This window comes from Protopterus annectens, chromosome 12.part0 (assembly GCF_019279795.1).
Source record: "Protopterus annectens isolate FY-2018-M chromosome 12.part0, PAN1.0, whole genome shotgun sequence".
NCBI classification, from domain to species: domain Eukaryota; kingdom Metazoa; phylum Chordata; order Ceratodontiformes; family Protopteridae; genus Protopterus; species Protopterus annectens.
In genome coordinates this window covers 1,324,344,478-1,324,351,067 of record NC_056746.1, presented here as the reverse complement: position 1 = coordinate 1,324,351,067, position 6,590 = coordinate 1,324,344,478, and the positions used below count along the sequence as shown (strand labels likewise).

The 6,590-nt window shown below is 41.2% G+C and overlaps 1 pseudogene; it reads left to right on the top strand.

Moving 5' to 3' along the window:
• Positions 1–620: 620 nt before the first annotated feature.
• Positions 621–1,652, top strand: LOC122816283 (annotated as a pseudogene).
• The last annotated feature ends 4,938 nt before the right edge of the window (positions 1,653–6,590 follow it).

Below are 6,590 nucleotides of genomic sequence, written 5' to 3'. Positions count from 1 at the left end.
TAAAGACCGGAGTGGCTAAGAATCATTTGTAAAATGGTGAGCAGGAGATGTGAAGGCTAGCCGCATGCGGGACAATCATAATCCCTGGGATTCAGAAACATTTTTTTCCCATTACAGTACCCAATTTTGTGTGAAGAGTGCCATGTACTGTGTGAGGAGACATTCAAAAACACACTGAGCATAATCGCTGTAGGCCAAGAAAAACTACTGCTTGCATATTATGAAAATTAAGCCATAATTAAAGGAAAATAAACATTATTAAAATGAGGAGACCAGTGGCTGCAAATGAAGGCAAGCAATACTGCATTTCAGTTCAGAAAGGTACATATATTTTTGTGGATGCGACTGTCAGGGTAATTGACTGGAGTAAAATTTTATGATTATATCTACCAATTTAATAAATATGTATTTGCAAGAGACTGTTGTCACTGGTGGTTGTCATGTAGGTGACTATTTTTGCCATCACTGCCACCAAGTTATCTTTCCATGTCAAACATATCATTCCCTCCGTGACACAGAAAATGGACCACAAGCAGGAATGGGCTTGGGAGGAATACAGACAAGGTTGTGACGATCAGCTGCAGTTTTCATTTTGCATTTAAGTTGTGCCAGCATCCACCATGTGGCATTCATTAGTTACAGATTGTCTCCTCCTTGGTTTTGCCAACTCCCGAAGCTTGTCATCTTCCTCCACCTGGTCACAGGATATAATCAACCACATTAACAAATTAAATACTACATGGAAGGCTGGACAAAACTTTTACAATGTGGATCAGAGTTATTTGAAGCGTATGTGTGGTACAATTCTGAATGGTCCAAAATTGCCTTTAAAGACTTCCTATTCTGGAAAAGTGAAGCTTCCTGATAACTTTGATTCACAAACTCAGTGGTCCAATTGTCAAACAATCCAAGAGATCTGGGATCAGGGATCTTGTGGCTCATGTTGGGCATTTGGTGCTGTAGAGTCCATGTCTGACCATGTCTGCATCCACTCTGAGAGAAAGCAAAATGTGGAGGTATCTGCTGAAGATCTGCTTTCATGCTGCGGCTTTGAGTGTGGAATGGGATGCAATGGTGGCTATCCATTGGGAGTGTGGCAATACTGGACTGGAAGTGGCTTGGTGTCTGGGGGCCAGTATGGTTCTGGCATAGGTTGCAAGCCATATACTATTCCTCCCTGTGAACATTACGTGAATGGCTCACGGCCACCATGTTCTGGACAAGGAAGTGACACACCACCCTGCATGAAAAAGTGTGATGTTGGTTATAATCCTTCATATGAAAAGGACAAGATTTATGGTGAATCTGCCAATAGTGTCCCTTCCTCTCCTTAAAGCATAATGGAAAAAATTTATAAGACTGAACCTGTGGAGGGGGCCTTTACTGTGTATGAAGACTTCCTGTTGTATAAATCAGGTGTGTACCAGCATCACACTGGAGAAGCAGTCGGGGGTCATGTTATTAAGATCTTGGGCTGGGGCATAGAAAGCAACACTCCTTACTGGCTGGGTGCTAACTCATGGAATACAGACTGGGATGATAATGGCTACTTCAAAATCCTCCGTTGGCAGGATCATTGCGGTACTGAGTCTGAGATTCAGGCTGGAATTCCAAAAATTACAGCAGAGCTTTCTAACAGCATCCTCTTTTGAAAAGTACAAGAAGTGTTTTGCAGCAACACAGTCAGAGAGCAAACATTACTGAAAATCACTGCTTTTATTTTAAATTTAAGGACATACTTTTTAACTGTTATAATGAAAGCCAGATCCAAATCATGCTTGCCTAAGTGCAATTAGGTATTACATTTTTTATTGTATTAGTTTTAGTATTGTGTTTACATGAGACTGCTTATAAGAATGATACTTTTTATAACTGACCATAAATTGAGAACCATGTTTTTTTTTAAATCAGTACATTCTAATTGGGAGACTTTTTTTGCTCTAATTTGCATGTAAACTGTATTGTGTATTGTAGTCCCAAAGGCGGGGGGTGGGGGGCTCTGCAGTAACTGACTTTAGTCCTGGTTATAAGTTCCCACTGTCCTACTAGCAGTCTTGCTGATATCGGAAAACTACAGATTCAGACATTCATAGGACATGGCATCATTTAGTCCAGGAGATGTTTTAACGGGTGGCATGATGCCAGGGTAATCCTATGGGTTAGGCTCGTAAAGGCTCCAGGGCCATTAGCCTAGTACACACCTATGAACCTATGAAGATATGTTGACCTAATATGCAAGTACATGGGACACAAGGGGTGCCTATTGCTGTGTACACTGAGGCATGTGGGGCATTAATAATATTATCTACAGGGATCTTTCAGTGACCAGCAAGGGGACATGGTGACTGTATTTAAAACATTTGCCTCCAGGATACCCCACTGCCTCATCATTACCAAGCTGTTGCATGTGAGAAAGCATATGTGAGTCCCCAGAACCACAGAGGAGGAAGGCAAAACCATACAGGGATTTTATAATGCAGTGCAGTACCCTGAGATACTGGTAACCATAGACTATACCAGCATTGAGATAAAGCATCACCTAGAGAGCAGGAGCAATGGCATATCAATCACTAGGGGTTCCACTCCATCAACTGCAAAGTGGTCTGCATTACACAGGGTATAATATACAACATGTCAGCAGGCCATCGTAGAATATCATTGACATATCTGACACATGTATGACCTTTATCTGTGATTTGTATGGAGTGACTTTGCACAGGACCATGGCCGAATATGCATACAGTAGGTCTTTAAAGACCTACCCGCGGTGGCGGTGCTGCAGTGGCGTTGTCGCCTCACAGTAAGACGCTGTCCGGTTCGATTCTCAACTAGAGCGTCTTCTGCGTGGAGACATACGTGAATGGATGTACCTTCATTGAAGGTTGTGCATCAGGCCTGGCAAGCCGGTACGTAAAAATCAACTGCCAATCATTAGTGGACCGGAGTTCCGCTGTGGCGACCCCTAACCGGGAAAAGCCGAAAGACACAACAAGTGCTTTGTCAAAGACCTGAATTATTGTTGAGGATATGCTTGCACTGCTGATGGCTGACTTCTGCTGTCTAGATGTCTCTGGCAGGACACTGCAGTATGGCCCTGGAAATGTAGTTAGATCTTAGCAGGGTGTGGAGCAATAAACAACATGTTTACATGCAAACAATTACAGCAAAGGAGAAAAATTTACAAGGAAGACATTCTGGATTCAGCAATGAAGGAAATGTTTGGTGAGCAACCTGTGGATGACCTTGCTGCAGGGGACGGCTATTTCACTGGCAAAGAGGCATCATCTGGTACATAACAATGGGATAAATAAGCAGAACATGTAACAGTTAAAATGATGCATGCAATATCCAATACAGGAAGTGCTGTACACATTGTGCATCAAATACACAATACAGGAAGTGCTATACACACTGTGCATCGGACTCACAATACAGGAAGTGCTATACACACTGTGCATCAAACACACAATACAGGAAGTACTATACACATTGTGCATCAAACTCACAATACAGGAAGTGCTATACACACTGTGTATCAAATAAGGTTAAACAGGTAACAGAGTACTGAGGGTAGGACACAGCAGTCATCATATGTGTAGGTGGAGTGGGTCACAATGATGTGTGTCAACAATGGGTAGTGTGTGTTTGTGTGTGTGTGTGAGTGTGTGTGTGTGTGTGTGTGTGTGTGTGTGTGTGTGTGTGTGTGTGTGTGTGTGTGGGTGTGTGTGTGAAAGAGCAGGGCTAGATGTGAGGGTAATAGTATATGTTTGAGTAGGTAAGGCATAGGCAGGTGAGTGTAGGTAGATGGGGAGACAGGCTAGGAAGTGGTTTTGTCTCCATCCTATTCATTGCCCACAACACTTCAAAGTGCCCTCAACACTAGATGGTGTCCTGGAGTTGGTGGCACTACAGTTCCTAGACTGTGCCCTTCCCCTCCCAGAGTCGCTTTTCCACTGGAGGCAGAGGATGACTGACCACTGGCAGAGCAGGAGGCATGATGGGTCACCACACAAGGGCATCTGCTGTGTACAAACATTCCACACCACATGCCCATGATGTTGCACATTTCATAGCTCATCATGCAGACCATATACTTGTCCAGTCAGTTCAGCTAAGGGTGTATCAGTCTATACCTGTCCCTGTATAATGGTCCTGCACAAATGCTGAGTAGTGACCAAAAAGACAGTCAGCTCATGATGGTGAAAGTACCCATAGCTTGCTCAGCCACCAGCATGCAGACTCTTGAGATCCACCACTTACTCATTGAGCAGAGGGAGCGATGAATGACCCGTTCATTAGAGACAAGACCACTCCCTGGTCTAATATGTTGGTCTCATCCTGTCCTTGGGTGGTACCTAGTGTCCATGGGTTGAGTTCCACAGGTATACACACAGGTGTTGTTTCTGTGGAATGTGGCGGTGATGTATAAATCACAGAATCTGAGTCTACTACTGATACTGTAAACCTTGACTGTGGATGCCATTATCCAGACAATTGGCCAAAATCAGACAGTCCAATATCCATGGTAGAGGAACCAGATAATACAGTACCTGAGAAAATATATTAGCAGTATCCAGTCTAAGGATGAACCCCTCACAAACAACCATAAACCTTTGAAAATGCTCCTGTTCACAGTGGAGAAAATTATGATTAATATACCCTGAGCAGAATATGTTTGCACTTGTAAGCCTGATATTCCTGTAAAAAATGAAGAAGCAATGCTTGTAACTTATATGATCCTGAAATGGATGAGTACCACATATAGTAGTGATCTGAAGAAGCGTACAGTCCGTACGTGAAAGCGCTCATCCTCTTTTATGTTCTCGTTTAAATAAAGAAAAGTGTTTGCTGCATTATCGTGGTGGTCTTCATACTTGTTTCATCTACTACGTATAGTACTGTGTTCAGACATAGATACATTTTTGCATATCACTAAAGAATATTCAAGGTGCCACTTGCAATTCAGTAGACTAGTCCTATACTCTACAATGGATTCCTGAGCTATCTGAACCCACAGTCAGTGATCCCAGGAACTCCTCACTAATGACTTTGCTGGCAGACCCACACATATAGCCAGTCAATGTTTACCAGTGGGTTGCCTTATTGTATGCCTGTGCGATCATGTTATCACGGGTATGATTTTTGTCACTGGCAAAACAGATCTCCCTCCAAGGCCCTAAAAGGATATATATGATAGGCCTGGTCAGATCTCTCTTGATAGAGCCTCTGTTAGCCATGTTAAAGGAGGGCCTGCAGAAGGAAGTAATTTTCTGTTTGGGAAAACTTACTTATTAAGTTATTGTCACCTTCAGGTATAAAAACCTTTTACTGCAAAGAAATATGCTTTAAAGCTTATGACATGTCACCCATTAGTAATGCACCTATATCCCTACCCCCCACCCCACTGATCCCTACTAATGAGTGCCAACCCTAACTGCATCCCTGCCTCTGACAACAACCCTAAACCTTACATTAGGAAACACATTTCAATAACACTATCACTATTTAAACATGTGAGTCTAAACGTAGTGGTAGGATTTTTGTTAACTGTTAACAAAATAAAACTGTTTGTGGGGAACCATTAGCATGATTCAAATGGCACACTAGACCAATTTGCCTTGTAATTCCTATCACCCTAAACCATACCAGCATTAATTCTCTATAGCCACTATACTTTTCTGTTAAGTAGAATTAACTAAATGTGTTTTAGACTAAATGAGTCCTAGATCATATTTTTAGATATTCTCAATTTAGACTGAAAGACTCTTATATGGAATGGCTCTTGCCCATAGCAGCTTGATAAACTAACATAGACTGTTCTATCACACATACAGACACACACACACAATCACATATAAATTATTATTATTTAACATTTGTTTACCAGGAAAGTCCAACTTGGAACAAAGCGAATTTTCAGCAGAGGCCTGGTGAGAAACACTTTATACACGTCTTTGTAACATAGGAGGAAACTGCAGCACCCAGAAAAAACCCTCACAAATGCAGGGAGGACATGCAGACTCCACACAGAAGGCAGTCCAGTAGAGAACTGAACTGGAGAGCATCTTGATATAAAGCGACAACACTGCCGCTGCACCACTGCGCTATATATACATACATATATATATATATATATATATATATATATATATATATATATATATATATATATATATATATATATATATATATATATATATATATATATATATCTGTATTTATCTATCTCTATATCTCTATATCGATATATGTCTATCTATACACCACACATTCACTTATATGCATTCCACATACACACATGTACAAACACATACATTCACTTAAAAACTATAAAAGCTCAGAATATTTCTCATAGTTTGAGGCACAGCAGAGTTAATGCATGAAAGTATTAGAGTTATGGGAGCAATATCTCAACTCCATTTTGGGGATGTAGTGAGTGTAGCAGCCCCAGCAAAAATGCTTTGCATTCTTTTATACATAGTTTTCTTATACACTGTTGTAAAGTGTGATCACATTTGCCTGCTTAAATTTCTTGAACTAGCAATTGTGCATTGTGAAATTCTGTCATGCAACCATTTATAAAAACATTG